This window comes from Bos indicus, chromosome 14, assembly GCF_029378745.1.
Source record: "Bos indicus isolate NIAB-ARS_2022 breed Sahiwal x Tharparkar chromosome 14, NIAB-ARS_B.indTharparkar_mat_pri_1.0, whole genome shotgun sequence".
NCBI classification, from domain to species: domain Eukaryota; kingdom Metazoa; phylum Chordata; class Mammalia; order Artiodactyla; family Bovidae; genus Bos; species Bos indicus.
The window spans coordinates 46,729,136-46,746,503 of record NC_091773.1 but is presented as its reverse complement, the minus strand read 5'-3'; the positions used below and the strand labels follow the sequence as shown (position 1 = coordinate 46,746,503).

Below are 17,368 nucleotides of genomic sequence, written 5' to 3'. Positions count from 1 at the left end.
TTAGGCAAATTTAGGGATTACAAGACCTGTCCACAACCTCCAACACAGCAAACTCAAGATCATACTGAGAGGTCAGACCAGAGCAGACCACTACCACCTGTATCCTGAAGGCTGCTCATCTCTTAGAACATAAATCAGAGGGAAAAGTTGGGGGAAATATAAATATATGTAGATACATTTAAATATCACAAAATGAATTTCCATTCTTTAAATCATAGTCTCTCCTGGAGTAAGAAAGCTGATTTAAGAGACCAAGGAAAAGCTCTTGGTGAAAAACAGACACCATATTTATAAAATATATATTTATAAAATAGTACCTTCACATGTGTGTTGTTGTTTAATCTCTATGTCCAATTCTTCGTGACCCCATGGGCTGACTGTAGCTCGCCAGGCTCCCCTGGCCATGGGATTTCTCAGGCAAGAATCCTGGAGTGGGTTGCCATTTCCTCCTCCAGGGGATCTTCCCGATCCAGGGATCAAACCCGCGTCTCCTGCATTGGCAGGCAGATTCTTTACCAGTGAGCCACCAAGGAACTTTCACATGTAGAAATAACAGTAATGATAATGCTATAACAATGGCTACAACTTTTAGCACACTCCTATGCTATTAACCTTAGATTGTGACCCTGAGATGGTGATATTGTACGTAAAGTATTTAGCTCAGTGCATAGCATGCTGCTGCTGCTGCTAAGTCGCTTCAGTCGTGTCCGACTCTGTCCGACCCCATAGACGGTAGCTCACCAGGCTCCCCCGTCCCTGGGATGAGATCTTTCAAAGCATGCAAACTGAAAACATTGCAGTGCACCCTGGAAAGACCCTGATGCTGGGAAAGATTGAGAGCAGGAGGAAAAGAGGATGACAGAGGATAAGATGGTCGAATGACATCATCAACTCAATGGACATTAGTTTGAGCAAGCTCTGGGAGATGGAGGACAGGGAGGTCTGGTGTGCTGCAGTCCATGGGGTCACAAAGAGCTGGACATGACTGAGTGATCGAAAAACAACAACAATTCAAAGAAAGCACCACTAAACCCTAACATATAGAACTGACAGGTATGCAGACATTTACATGGCTGACTTCTTGTCATGTAAATTGCAGATAAGTTGCATTCCAGGTAAGTTAATGCATTCATAGTCTGTCTTTCATTTCTGTTCTGATAGGGTGCTGAAGACATGTGCTCAGTTGTCCAAAATCATCATGAATGGAGAAAAACCAAATTAATCTGCAGGTCCATCGAGTTCACTTGTCACTGTGAAATCCTCTGGTTGTAAATAACTCAGTGATCAAATATACAGGCAAAAAAACCAGCTACTTGTTCAAAGCCTTCCCTTTGGGAGGCTGAGTGGAGATTCTGTGGAGTAACAGTGAGGAAGAATATATTGTGTGTGTGTGTGTTTGTGTGTGTGTGAGTGAGTCACTCAGTCATGTCCTACTCTTTGCAGCCCCATGGGCTATAGCCAACCAGGATCCTCTGTCCATGGGATTTCCCAGGCAAGAATACTGGAGTGGTTGCCATGCTCTCCTCTAGTGGATCTTCCTGACCCAAGGATCAAACGCAGGTCTCCTGCATTGCAAGTAGATTCTTTACCACCTGAGCCACCAGGGAAGCCCAAAGAATATGTTAGTAGCTACTTAATTTTTTTTTAAGGGAAAAAAAAAAAACCCTATAACTGAGAGTGACTGACCTTAAAACTTAAACTGAAGTAAGATGGTTTCATCTTGTACTTGCTACCTCTGATATTGAAATTTGGAGGGTGTGGTGTAAGCTAAGATTCTTTTGGATGGCAATGCTAGATGAATCCTTGTAAAGTAGCACACGTTACAGCTATAGTCACCTGAATTCATGTTCAGACATCTGCATCCTCAAGACAACAACAGTGGAAGAGCATCAGAATGAAAGAAGTGCTACCCACTTAACCCTCAGCCCAGAGACCTGCTGGGCACCCTGTGCTAAACCTACTTACAAGCTAATTCATAATTTACACAGGGTATCCAGGCATGGAAGCTAAGACATAAATAATTTAGTGACAAAGGGACCATTTGTCATTTTAAAATAATTATGTTTCTTTAAGCAAACTGACAAATTCCATCTTCCCCAATTTACTTATTGAGTCTTACAGGCAATTTAAGTCCCAAGGTGTGTGTATGTGTGTGACAGAGAGAGAGAGAAAAATAAAAACACAAGGAGATTCTATTTTCTCCCCTAAAACTTTTATCTTAAGAACCCACGATCCCTACGGGAAGACTGAAAAATGGGTGTGATGCTCACATCTTCAGATGACTTGCAGAGAAGGGATTCTCTAAATGCTGCAAATCTGGTCAACATAATGTTCACAGGGAATGACTCAACAGTGAACACTGATGTTAAACTATAGATTTTAACCTGTGGGCACAAGTGTGAACCCTTCACCTCAAACTTGCAAACTCCACACAAGAGAATATGGTCAATCCTGATGCAATGTAGACACTGGAAAGGTAAAAAGCATGCTCTGCAAGCAAACCATGCTTTACTGTTAATTCTCTTGCTGGCAGGATAACAACATGTGATAGAAACCCCAGTCTCGGCTGCTTTTAATGAGACTGGATGCCCAGTATTAACTGCACAGGGGATCACAGACCATTAAGGATGCAGTCACCCGATTCGACCAGTAGATGGGGCACATCCACATGGCAAGTCTTCCCACTGAACTCTGCTGATCAGAAAGAGTAGGTTCTGCTTCCTCCTCCTTCGCTCCCAACCAGATGGTCAAAATGATTCCAAAGGGGGAAAAGGAGGACATATCTTATCTCTGAAAGAGGACTTTGATTACTTCCCTGACTTGTCTTTCAATTCTATTACAATATAAACAAAAGAGGTAGAGGCCAGTGAGATGGCTGGTAGCGGGACAGGAATCTGAGTTGACTAGCTCAGAAGGAATGGGTTGCCCATGCCACCTTGAATGTAATCTAGAAAAGCCCATCATTTGGTCAGTCACTTGCTGAGGAGCAACATTTAGTGAGTGCCTTCTATGGGCTGGCACGGCACTGGGCTGGCTGTTGGACCTACAAGGGGAACTCACTCAAAAATGAGATGTGCTCCATGCACGTCATCATCTACAGTGCAATACAAACCCTGGAGAAATGCAAATAGTCCTTTGTAGCTGTAAGCTCTAATGGGGCTAAAGAACAGGGGGCAACAGAGTGACTCTGGGTAGAAGGTCAATACTGAGTCAAGACCGGGGGTCAAGGAAGCCCTCTCTGAAGAAGCAACATTGACATGGCATAAAAGCTGAAGACAATGAAGCTTCCTAGAGTGGTTGTGGTCAGAACCATTCTGGAAGGGGGATGAATTTGTGCAGAGCTCCAACTTGGAACATTCTTGACACTCTCAAAGATCAAGGGAAAGCAAGCTAGTCTGGGTGGGGTGGTAGTGGTGGAGAGGGAAGTGATGGTAGAGGAAGGAAGGTAAATGACATAACTAAAGCCATTTTCCCGACAGAGCAGTGGGTAGCCCTGGGTGTGATCATACTTATCTACTCCACGGAAAACACAGAAACACACACACACACACATAATTATATAGTGCTTAATTTCCCAGGTGCTATTTTAAATCTCTTATAAACTCCATTTACATCTCAAAATAATTCTAAAAAGTAAGCACTATTACTAACATCCAGCTGTAGGGATGAGGATGTAAAAGCACAGAGAGATTAAGTGACTCTTAAGTGACACAGTCACACAGCTACTTTTGTGCCAGAGCCTAGACTGGAACTAGAATTACCTGACTCCAAAGTGTATACTCTTCGCTTCTATATGCTCACAATCCTTAGGAGATCATTTTACTGGGCCAGTTCTGTGTGACTGTGTATATTTTGATATGAGTACGATGGGCTTCCCAGGTGGCACTAGTGGTAAAGAACTCGCCTACCGATGAGGGAGATGTGAGAACCCCCAGTTCCATCCCTGGGTCAGGAAGTTCCCCTGGAGGAGAAAACGGCAACTGACTCCAGTATCTTGCCTGGAGAATCCCATGGACAGAGAAGCCTGGCGGGCTACAGTCCACAGGGTCGCAAAGAATCGGACACGACGGAAGCAACTTAGCATGAGATAGCTCAGTTGGTAAAGAATTCGCCTGCAAAGCAGGAGACCCCGTTTTGATTCCTGGGCTGCGAAGATCTGCCTGGAGAAAGGATAGGCTACTCATTCCAGTATTCTTAGGCTTCCCTTGTGGCTCAGCTGGTAAAGAATCCGCCTGCTATGTGGGAGACCTGGGTTTGATCCCTGGGTTGGGAAGATCCCCTGGAGAACGGAAAAGCTACCCACTTCAGTATTCTGGCCTGGAGAATTCCATGGACTGTATAGTCCATGCGATCACAAAGACTCACACACGACTGAGCAACTTTCACTTTCATGGTAAGATTGGGCTCCCCCCCCCCCCCTGTACTTTATTTTATTTTATTTTTTTTGGTTTTGATGGAAGGGAGGACTAATGTGGCCCAAATTAAAAAAAAAAAAAAAAAAGAAATCTACAATTTGGCAATGGATATAAGGCCAGACAGACTTATCATATCCTGATAATCAAGCACAATTGTGTTCCCCAACTCCTGCCAGATGCCAGCTTCCTCTCGAGTCTGGGTTCTGTACACAGACTCCCCAAAGGGCTGTAAATCAGCGGTACTAGATATTTCCACAAAGTTTCCAACAGATGTTCACCCAGTGCTTATTCACCCAGGCTCCAGATGGCTCCAGATCCTGGCTCCTTCCTCCCGCAGACCCTCAAATCACACTCCAGACATGTCACTAATGGAGGCTGAGGAAGAAGGATGAAAGAAGTGGATCTAGTGGAGTTCTTTAAGAAGCCCCCTAGACTGGTGGTATTTCACTTATGCACAGAAGGAGCCATGGCCCGAATCAGCATAAATCACTGCCAGCTTTTACTACCTGGATACAGTTTCCAAAAGATGAAGTAGTCATACATGTGGTGGAAAAAGTTTCTGCTGCCAGTCAGTCTCCATCTGCAACAATTTATTCCAACGTCTTCCACAAGCAACTGGTCATAGAGAATTTTACTACACTGACATCATAGCAAGGTGATTCCATACCTATCTGTCCTCTCAAAAGGGAGAGAAGTTAATGCTGAAAAATGTGTTCCACCAACATTTAAAAAAAAAATCCTTAAGAATATATCTCAAACCTACAACAAAAACATAAAGATCAGGGAAAAATTTTTTAAACTCCATTCTTTCTCAGTCCAAGGAACAAGTTTACAGGTTTTTCTCTCTCTCCCCAATTAAAAGTATCCTTGACTTTATCTAGCAACTGATGCACATGGATAATAAGAAAATCCAGAGGACAGCACTGGATTGCCATGGCTTGCAGGTTTTCTTTAAGGCAGTCTGGAGAGATTCCCTACTTCCCTCTCACTTCTCCAGAAAGACAAGGACTTTTCAAAAGAGTAGAAGCTGAGCTGAGGTTTCTTTTCTAGTTTTCTTGCCTCTGGCAGTCATTACTCTTCTGCATAAAAGAGGAATTATTGTGATGGAAGCCCAAATGAACGTCTGTGAGCCAGGATGATAGCCTTCCATATGCTGGCCCACCCCATGCCAACCTTTGTGGATTCTGTTGGGATCCCTTGTAAATTTCACTTTCTGTTTATGCGGCTTTTCATGGAGGCTCAGATCAAACTTCCCTCTATCCTTGAGCAATGGTAAAGAGGAGCCTATCAGATCATTTGCCTTTCAGGGGGTGTGTAAGCTTTGTCATTAGGGAGTAAGAAAACTATTTAGTGGGCTTACTCAGAAATGACTACCTTTTGTCTTTTCTTTATGAAAACTTTCTCTGTTTCTTTCATCTCTCTCGGACCTTAAGAGAAAAGAGTATTTCATACCCATTGTTCCCTATCTATCACATTCTACAGACAGAGATAATTAAAGGTAAGATTATTTATTTCTGACTGTCAAAACTCTCAGCAAGGCTTATGTGGAGCAGGGATTCGAAATTCATCCTATCTCAAGATGACTGCACTAATGGTATAAATCGTGTAAATAACCAGGTGTCTGTACACACCGAATGCCTAGAAATGCATCTGGGTTGACAAATGTTTACAGTGAGTTATATTGCTTTAATTTACCCTCAGATGGAGGGAGAAGGGGTTGGGCCATATCACATTAATAAAGGAAGGGGGTGTTATAGCATTGCATTACATGGAAGTTTCCCTTCCTTAGGAAAAACCTAAATGCACCAAAAGTCCTTTAAAACTGAAAAACTAACAACATGTTATTGAATTATAAACTATGATTTTCAGCAGAGCCCCTAGGACAAAGATGGCTGATTAAAAAACTGGAGCCCAGAGAGGTTAGATGATTATTCAAGGTCACACAGCTGGTGAAGATCACCAGACTCAATCCAGCTCCAGAGCTCAAAATTAACTGCTCCCAAGTACCACTGCTCGCCCAGCTAGTCGGCAGAACAGAACACTCACCAAACGGAGGGAATGCTGTCAATCTTACCACCCCTTGGAAAACGTCCAGAGAATCAACTGAGCCCAGAAACGGTTCAGTGCTTGCTTGGGAAAGCCAACGTTCAGGTGTAAAGGGTAATTATTTATTCAAAAACCAGCTATCGATCAAAGTTACAAACCTACATTTTTATCCTTTTGGGGGGTATTTCTCAATAGTACATGATTAGCCATTCTTGGAAATGATTCTGTGGGCTGCTAGAAGTTTTTGTGGGTTGGTAGATCTTTCTGAAACTATTTCTAGGCTGCATGAATCTCTGTCTGGGAATTTGCCTCCCTGGCCTTCCAAAACATGAAGTGCATTTTTGCTTTGTTCACAGATATTTTTCTTTTTTTCTTACTACCCTCTGCAAGTCTGAAAATACAAATGACCCTGAAAAGGTCCCGAGGGCATTTGGTTTTCTTTCCTTACCTCGAATTGACTCCTTCTTTTAAAAAGAAAGCTTGGGGAAATTTATAGCCCAGAAAGATGAGTGGAAAAAATGATGTTATTTCAATGCAAAATTATTCCAGGACTCTGTGTGTGTGTGTGTGTGTGTGTGTGTGTGTGTGTGTGTCTAGTGGGTGGTGTGGCAGGGGAGAGGAGGAGGAGGAGAGTTGAAACAGAAGGTGGGTTGAGGGAAATGCCCATCTCCACGGGCAATTCAATTTGGCAGCTCCATGGAGACAAACCAATTAGTATGGATTGTCAAGGTGTTTTGTATGAATTGGCTACCTGCCCATTATGAATTGGAATGGGATTAACTAGCTCATTCCAAACACTCCACCAAACAGCAAATGGTCATATGATAATGATTTTCAGTCACTAACACCCTGGCTGGATTGGAGATTTAGACTTATACATTTAACAATCTAAGAGACTCATTTCTTCAAGCCTACCCACTTCTCCTAAGCACATCTTTTTATTTCCCCTTCCTAGTTTTTATATTTTAAAAAGCCTCCCTGCTAACTGGGAGGCTGTACATTCTTCTACACATGAACATACGTATTAACCAACCAACCCCGTAATAACTGATTTGTATGCTCTACCATTTAAATGTGCCGGTCCTCTACTCACAGTTTTCAAAGCCCCATGGTGAAACACATGACCACCCACTTGGCAAGTTAATTCCACGGGAGGTTCTAGAACCATCCCACCTCTGAGAGAGAAGCCCTGAGAAGCTTGGGTTCAAGATTCAGGGATTCAGCCCATGACCAAAGTCATTAGCTCTTTTAATTATTTGTCTCAACTTCTTATAGTTGGACTTTCCCCTTGTTTCAGACACTAAGTCCAAACTCTATCTTCCAGGCCCAGAAACTTGGCTCTAAGGACCACCATTAGCCAATAGTATGCCTGCCCACACTCTTCTCCAGACAAATAGGGCCCTAGGCTAGGGCGAACAACTTCATGGAGGACAGCCCAAGGTGGATTGCAACCCAAACACATGTGACATTCCTGTGCGTTCCCACACTGTGTGACTGCCACATCCTTCTCAACATCCACTTCTCTCGGGAGCTCCCCAGTCCCTTTGGCGTGGATGGGAGTGACCCCTACTCCCAGCCTTAGGGGCAGCATGTGATGCAAGTGTAAGCCATCAGTACGTTCCCCAGGCCACGTTTTTTGGTTTTTTGTTTTTGTTTGTTTGTTTGTTTTAGATAAGGCCTGGGACTTCCCTGGTGGCTCAGATGGTAACGAATCTGCCTGCAATGCAGGAGACCCGGCTTCAGCCCCTGGGTCAGGATGATTCCCTGAAGATGGGAATTACAACCCACTTCAGTATTCTTGTCGAGAGAATTATAAGGACAGAGGAACCTGGTGGGCTACAGTCCAGGGGTCACAAAGAATCTGACACGACTGAGCAACTAATATTTTCACTTTCACTTTGGGAGCCATTTAAGCCAATATGGCTGCTTCCTCGGGTCAGGTGCTTGTAATCAGTATTGACCGTCTATGCAATCCAGGGAGGAAGAAACCATATAGTCCCTTTCATGCGTTCTCACTACCAGCTGATATGTTACAATAAAAACATGTTTTCAGGACAAATTCTAGTCCTGCCAAAATCCTAGCCCAAGAAGCACGGCCCGATACCAGTGTCAGACTGCACTAAAGCTCCGTGGACAGGTTAGCTCCCAGGCTTCCTCCACTCAGCTGTCCTGGGGCCCTCGGGATGTCCTGAGTGACAAGTGCCTGCCAGAAACCTCACTCCATGCACAACTCTGTGTGCATGCTGCCTGGCTGGCTGGACTTCCTGTCGGCACCTGCAGGCCCCCACCTAGCGTCCGATCCCCTCCAGTGGGGAAGGCATCTCTCCAGGCCCAGATCCTCCCATCAGCTCCATGAACCCTGATTAACCTGTCTGAGCCTGCTTCCACATCCAATGGGAAGAACTTTAGGAAAGGAAGGCAACCTGCCAATCTGTAGTATCTGTACAGAAATGCCAACCTGTGAAGAGCTGGCTCTTGCCCATAAACAGCAGTCTGTCTCTGCGATCCAGAGGACTGGAAGGATGAACTGTATGCTCATCTCTTGAGTCAGGGTTGGCTAAAGGACCATTCAGGTTCTAGAGCAGAGAGTCTCAAGTGTATGACGAAGTCAATTACCGAAAATGATCGGAATCCTGCAAAACATCTACCTCCCCCTCAAAAACCGTGCCTGGAAATCAAAATCAAACAAACCTAGTACATTTCTTCCCACCCCTCCCTGGAAATATGGGTTCTTACTGAAGAACAGCGTAGCAAGAACAAAGTCCATTTTAAAAATAACATTTCATTTTATGGTATCTCTATTTCAATGTTGAATATAAATACCGGTATATAGGTTTCTGATTTTAAAATAATCCTATTTGATTAAACTATATTTTAATGGATTCCATTTGCAAAAGGAAGGTAGAGTTTAAATTACTTTGTCATAAAGATTCATTTTCCCTCACACTAAATATATTTCTCCTTGAAATATGGTTGTGATAGGTGAATAGTACTTTTAATAACATCGTTCTGAAAAAAAAAATCAAATCAAATATAATAATCCTTTAGACTATGAACTAATTTTTTAAGATTTAGGGGAAAAACCAATTTACCATGGAACATAACGCAAGGAAATCATATGAGGTGACACTGTCACCCCTATTACAAGAAGAATTGGCCCCCAAGCTGGAAACAGTACTGATTTCAAAAAAAAAATCATACTTCTTTTTTAAGGCTTTGTCTCTTACTTTTAAAAAAAAAAGTCAGGTTTAGAAAACAAAAAACTTGGTTTAAAGAGGATGCACTATTCATCAGTTATTTCTGTGATGGTTCACTTTTCTAAACATGTAAGCAAAACTAAAAGTGAAGAAATTTGTTGTGATAATTCAATATACCCCTCAAATCTCAGGGTGAAATGAGATGCACGGTCATTAAAATTCCATCTTGGAGAATTCCCTGGCAGTCCAGTGGTTAAGACTCGGAGGTTTCACTGCCGAGGGCCTGGGTTTAATCTCTGGTTGGAGAACTAAGATCCCAAAAGCTATGTGGCATGCCTCCCTGCCTCCCCCCTCACCCAAAAAAACCCACCTTGGATCCCCAATCTTCCCTTCTGATTCTCCAGGTGTGGCTCTTCTATTTGAACATTTGCTTCATCAGTGCATCTACTCAGATTCAACATTTGCTGTCACTCTGTTCTTTGCTGGGGACTCTTTGAGATATAGGTGACACAAAGGTGTCCTCTGGGAGCTGAAAATCATTGTAACAAGTGGACATCAAAGAGAGAAAGGAAGAAGATGCCTGATGTTGATATTTCTGTCCTGCTTACACCATTTGTTTCCAAATTTTATAGCACCTTGCCCAACAGTCCATAAGCTCCCAAAGAGTAGTTCTGCCAATAGTGAGTTCATAGCTATGGACACATGACTCGTCCATAACCATCTTTAACTGGACCTTTTTATCCTCCTGTCATGCAAGTTGCTCCAGAGTGGGCTGCCTTTTCCCACTGCAAGTACTAGAAGAGACACAATCCCATTTCACCATTGCACAAAGCAGCAGGCAGTCACTGAAAGCAGGGACCGGGTCATTCTCTTTTGTCTCCAGCATCCATCTTAGGACCCAGTGGGTCCACTACACAAGCTTCATTTATTTAAAAAAAAAAAAAAAGTAAAAAAGGAACAAAATGGAATCTACTTGAATGATCCAATTTAAAAAGTCAAACTAGTATTAATGTTAGGTAGTATTAAAGGTACTGCCAACTGAGTTTCCATTCTCCTAAAGGGTAAAGCAACAGAGTGAAAAAGAGAAACAGACAACTAAATACTGGTTGCTTTCAAACTTTAAGGCCGGAGCTCAAGTTCTGGCTTTTTTATGGGGTATTTTCACAGGCACTGCATGTGTCTTACAGAAGTATTTAAAGTATTCCCTAGCTTGTCTTCCTGTAGTTATCACTGGATCCCCATATGGTTTCCTGACATAATCAAGAAAGCATCAACTCCAATAGTGCTTTATTTTACAGTACAGTTATTTGCAGAGAAGGGACCCTTCTGAGCATGTCCCTATAACAATTAACTCCCAGGCAGGAACGCAGTTCTACTGCTTTCTGTGTAAATGCACATAATGAAATGCTCTGGCACCGAGGAGAGGATCGAGCAATAGGAGAGTTCTTCCTTCAGAAAGCTGGATAAGAAGCCCTCGTCCTGGCTCTATGAGGGGCTTCTGCACACATCTGTTTTAGCTCAGTCCCCCAGAGATATCTAAAATCTAATTAACCAATTAATTTGCAAATATATTCTAATTTATTCGAGGGAGATTTTCTTGGGTGTTAAATTATCTGACAGTGAACCATATGCAGTACACAAGAGCAGGACCTCACTGAAATACCACAGTTTACCCCAATGCAGGAATGACTATGCATACTCAGTCTGGTCCAGACAAATTTCTAACCTTTAATGAGAAAATGAGTTGGCATTGCCTCCATACTGACCAGAGCCTCCCAGGTGGCTCAACTGTACAGAATCCAGCCGCCAATGCAGGAGATGCAAGAGATACAGATTGGTCCCTGTCAGAAAGATCCTTTGGAGAAGAGAATGGCAACCCACTCCAGTATTCTTGCCTGGAAAATCCCATGGATAGAGGAGCCTGGCGTGCTACAGTCCACGGGGTGGCAAAGAATCGGATACAAGTAAACAACTGAGCACACAAACAGGCTGTCCTGATTAGGTTGTATACACTTTGGTGAAACACTGTTAAATGCAATTGTGAGAGCAGAGGGTGTCCTTCCACCATCTCCCCTAGGCTAGGGCTGGGATGGGCGTGGTTGCCTGGGGCTGAGAAATTGGGGAATATGGATAATAGTGAAAGCAAAAGTCACTCAGTCGTGTCCGACTCTTTGCGACCCCAGGGACTATACAGTCCGTGGAATTTCCCATGCCAGAATACTGGAGTGGGTACTTACCCTTCTCCAGGGGATCTTCCCAACACAGGGATCGAACCCAGGTCTCCCTCATTGCAGGTGGATTCTTTACCAGCTGAGCCACAAGGGAAGCCCAAGAATACTGGAGTGGGTAGCCTATCCCTTCTCCAGCGGATCCTCCAGACCCATGAATCAAACCAGGGTCTTCTGTATTGCAGGCAGATTCTTTACCAACTGAGCTATCCCAATATGGATAATGTGTTTATCTTAATCTGTTTTCCTGATTTAGTGGGAGAAAGGAGGTTTAAGTTATAGGAAACATAGCCACTGTCATACTGGGAAATACTTAGTTCAGTTCAGTCACTCAGTCGTGTCTGACTCTTTGCAACCCCATGAACTGCAGCACGTCAGGCCTCCCTGTCCATCACCAACTCTCGGAGTTCACCCAAACTCATGTCCATCGAGTCGGTGATGCCATCCAGCCATCTCATCCTCTGTCGTCCCCTTCTCTTCCTGCCCCCAATCCCTCCAAGCATCAGAGTCTTTTCCAATGAGTCAACTCTTCACATCAGGTAGCCACAGTATTGGAGTTTCAGCTTTAGCATCAGTCCTTCCAAAGAACACCCAGGACTGATCTCCTTCAGAATGGACTGGTTGGATCTCCTTGCAGTCCAAGGGACTCTCAAGAGTCTTCCCCAACCCCATAGTTAAAAAGCATCAATTCTTCAGCGCTCAGCTTTCTTCACAGTCCAACTCTCACATCCATACATGACCAATGGAAAAACCATAGCCTTGACTAAACGGACCTTTGTTGGCAAAGTAGTGTCACTGCTTTTCAATATGCTATCTAGGTTGGTCATAACCTTCCTTCCAAGGAGTAAGCGTCTTTTAATTTCATGGCTACAATCACCATCTACAGTAATTTTGGAGCCCAAAAAAATACAGTCTGACACTGTTTCCATTGTTTTCCCATCTATTTCCTGTGAAGTGATGGGGCCAGATGCCATGATCTTCGTTTTCTGAATGTTGAGCTTTAAACCAACTTTTTCACTCTCCTCTTTCACTTTCATCAAGAGTCTTTTCAGTTCCTCTTCACTTTCTGCCATAAGGGTTCAGTTCAGTTCAGTTCAGTTGCTTAGTCATGTCTGACTCTTTGTGACCCCATGAATCGCAGCACACCAGGCCTCCCTCCCTGTCCATCCCCAACTCCCAGAGTTCACTCAGACTCACATCCATCGAGTCAGTGATGCCATCCAGCCATCTCATCCTCTGTCGTCCCCTTCTCCTCCTGCCCCCAATCCCTCCCAGCATCAGAGTCTTTTTCAATGAGTCAACTCTTCACATGAGGCAGCCAAAGTACTGGAGTTTCAGCTTTAGCATAATTCTTTCCAAAGAAATCCCAGGGCTGATCTCCTTCAGAATGGACTGGTTGGATCTCCTTGCAGTCCAAGGGACTCTCAAGAGGCTTCTCCAACACCACAGTTCAAAAGCATCAATTCTTTGGCGCTCAGCCTTCTTCACAGTCCAACTCTCACATCCATACACGACCACTGGAAAAACCATAGCCTTGACTAGACGGACCTTTGTTGGCAAAGTAATGTCTCTGCTTTTGAATATGCTATCTAGGTTGGTCATAACTTTTCTTCCAAGGAGTAAGCCTCTTTTAATTTCATGGCTGCAATCACCATTTGCAGTGATTTTGAAGCCTCCCAAAATACAGTCTGACACCGTTTCCACTGTTTCCCCATCTACTTCCCATGAAGTGATGGGACCAGATGCCGTGATCTTCATCTTCTGAATGTTGAGCTTTAAGCCAACTTTTTCACTCTCCTCTTTCACTTTCATCAAGAATCTTTTCAGTTCCTCTTCACTTTCTGCCATAAGGGTGGTGTCATCTGCATATCTGAGGTTATTGATATTTCTCCCGGCAATCTTGATTCCAGCTTGTGTTTCTTCCAGCCCAGCGCTTCTCCTGATGTATTCTGCATATAAGTTAAATAAGCAGGATGACAATATACAGCCTTGACATACTCCTTTTCCTATTTGGAACCAGTCTGTTGTACCACGTCCAGTTCTAACTGTAACTGTTGGTAATTTGCATGCAGAACTCTGCTGTATAACAAGGCAGCCACAGCAGGTAACATTGTTTACTTAGACAAACAAGTTGTAATTTGCCGAACTTGTGGATTAAAAAAGAAAAAAGGATATTCTTAATTGCTACATTGCAACATTTTATTCAGCTCAATGACTGTATAGCTACAGATAAGAATTGAGAATAACACTATCCAACGTTACCAGGATTACCTAATTTATAAAATGAAGAGTATCTTAATGCACATATTGTTACCTAAAAGCACGGGGTGTGGATTTTAATATGTTTACCATGAGATGTTTGGATAGCTGCTAATTGTGCAGCATTAAAAGAGAAGCTGGGTGGGTTTGCTGTTGTTATTGGTATTTAAGCAAAGGATAATTATTTGTAGTATTAGCAGTATGGAAAAGAAAGACATGGTAGAATCATGAGATGCAGTTTGGTATCTAACTTCTATACCATAAATTCTTCTATTCACTCAATTTTTTAAATCTCTAAGCACCTGCAAATCAAGTACTGGGCAGAGAGAGAAAAAACTAAAAGGATATGTATGTCCAGTTGAGGAGGGATGGAACCAAGACAGAATTTTATGTAACAGATTCTGAATTTTCCACGATGATAATGAGGGAGAAATTAAAGAGAGAGGATTTCAGAGTTCTTCAAGGAAATACTTCAGTTGGTTAGTTCAAAATAGTTCCCTAAAAGAGTAATCTACAAATGAAACACTCTTTTTGAAGGGAAAACTATAATTTGCACAGAAATTGAGAGTTAGGGAACTGGAAAAAAATGGCAAACGTAGTTAAGACCAATACTGATCTCTCTTACTAGTAAAAAAAAAAAGTAAACTAACATGATATGTACAGATGTGTCAATAGGTCAGAGTGATTTTGGACATTCATACAAATAACAACTCATCAACACTCAAAAGAGATTCATTTGGTATTTCTGGTTTGCATTTCTGGCTTAGAATGCCACCAAAACATAACACACCAGGACAATCTTCCTCCATCCTGAAAGACAGGTAGCATGGCATACAGAACGTTACAAGTGCCCTGGGAGAGGAGTTCTCCTCTGATGAGACATCTTAATCTTGCTCACCCTATCAAACTCAACCTGGGTATTAGTTTTTGTAGGTAAGTAAATTTGGAAATAATGAATCAGTCTAGCTTGTGAAAATAATCAGTTCTTTTTAATATAGAAATGAGTGGAGAGGTATAAAATTCGGTAGATTATTGAATAATGCATGATTATAAATGGATATATACTGTCAAGTCTGTTTGACAATTTCATTTTTCAATGCAATTCCCACTACATCCTTAAAATAAAAACCCTAACCCTTATACCCCAATTATCCTGGACAATTAGCTAAATGAGATCTAGTACAATCCCATCAACTGATCTTCTCCCTTGCTCACATGTGCATAAAAATGTAGACAGTCCTTCACTGACAACATGAACTTTACAAAGTTTTTCATTCTGAAAAGGGAACCCTCCTACACTGTTGTTGAGAATGTAAATTGGTGCAGTTACTATGGAGAACAACATGGAGGTTCCTCAAAAAACTAAAAATAGAGCTACCATATGATCCAGCAATCCCACTCCTGGGCATATATCCAGAGAAAACTAAAATTTGAAAACATACATGCCCCTCAATGTTCACTGCAGCACTATATACAACAGACAAGACAGACATGGAAGCAACCTAAATGACCATCAACAGATGAATGGATAAAGAAGATGTGGTGCTTATAAACAATGGAATATTACTCAGCCATAAAGAAGAACAGACCAATGCCATTTGTGGCTACATGGATGGACCTAGAGGTGATCATATTTAGTGAAGTAAGTCATAAAGAAAAAGACAAATACCATATGATATAACTTATAAATGGAATCTAAAATATGACACAAATGAATTTATCTGTGAAACACAAACGGACTCACGGAGAACAGACTTGTGGGGGTGGAGTTGAAGGGTTCTATAAGGAGTTTGGGATTAGTAGATGCAAACCATTATACACAGAATGGATTAACAACAAGGTCATGTTGTATAGAACAGGGAACCATATTCAGTATTCTATAATTAGCCTTAAATGGTAAAGGAAAAAACAGTCTCTTATCCCAGGGGGTTCCAATACTGCTGATCACAGAATCTAATAAACATTCTTTCTCTATCGGCCCTGACTTTCACATCATATATTCAGGTGGCTGCATTTTAAAAATTACATTACCCGATTTTTAACATTGCTTTATTTCCTAAATTTCCTCTTTCCAATGGTCTGGTAGGAGATCCGAAAGTTGGGTCAGCCAGCTGTTCTCCTTCCTACAAATGGAAGCTGCTAGAGGGAAAAATTTTAAGCCGGAGCTTGTGGGGGGGAAAAAAAACAAAAAAACCTGTTAAGATGTTGGTCAGGTTTCTTATGCATGAGACATCTACAGACACTTGCCGACGGGAAGGGCGACACTGTCTCTTCCCAGTGCTTTGCTAATAAGGCTGCGAATCAACTGCCTGGGATGATTATAGTTAGAGTCAGGGGATGGAGGAGGAAGAAGCCTCAGTATCTGGCCCTTCCAGCCTCTTGCTTCTCAAGCAACAGCTGTGATTTCAGAGCCCTGACTGCTAATTCCACATGCATAACTGTTTTCGGCAATGTTCCAACTGTGTTCTAGTGACTTGCCAGGGTCATCATTTTATTTGCTATATTTCCATGATGCTTAAGTGAGCAAAATAATCAGTTTTGTCAAGTCCTGCCTTTAGGGGAGAGAAGTTGAGGGGAACAGGAAAAAAGCATAGGGAAGAATATAATGGGAAAGTGAGAAAGCATGGGATTCCAGGACCCTGGATTCCAGGTGTCCTGCTCAACAAATGCCCTCTGGCCCTTCTTCCCACACAGAAGCGGGCAATAGCCATGGGCTCTGCTATAGCAGGCTGAACTGGCTTTAAATTCAAACCTTCCAGGCAGTGAGAAGGATAATTGGCTCATGTAAAAAGAGATGCCAAGGACTGTGAGTACCTACCCGAAGCTTTCTATAGAACGTAAACAATTAAATTCACACAACAAATATTCTGAGTACCTATTCACGCCAGGCACTATGCCATCTCTGCCCACCAGCGGAGATGAAAAATATTCTTGCCATGGCCTGTGAGAGCAAGTTGCTCAGTCATAACTGACTCTTTGCGACCCTATGGACTGTACAGTCCATGGAATTCTCCAGGCCAGAATACTGGAGTGGGTAGCCTTTCCCTTCTCCAGGGGATCTACCCAACCCAGGTCTCCTGCACTGCAGGTGGATTCTTTACCAGCTGAGCCACAAGGGAAGCCCTGTCATGGCCTAGAGGCATTAAGAATTTAACCATTTACATGTTCATCAAAAAGCAACAGTAGAAGGTCATAAGTACTATATGCTGGAAATATTCTCAGA

At 42.7% G+C, this 17,368-nt stretch overlaps 1 protein-coding gene across 1 annotated transcript in view; it reads right to left on the bottom strand.

Moving 5' to 3' along the window:
* Nucleotides 1–17,368, bottom strand: part of EXT1 (exostosin glycosyltransferase 1) — a 313,610-nt gene that overhangs the window by 60,811 nt on the left and 235,431 nt on the right. The gene's annotated exons all lie outside the window — the stretch shown is intronic.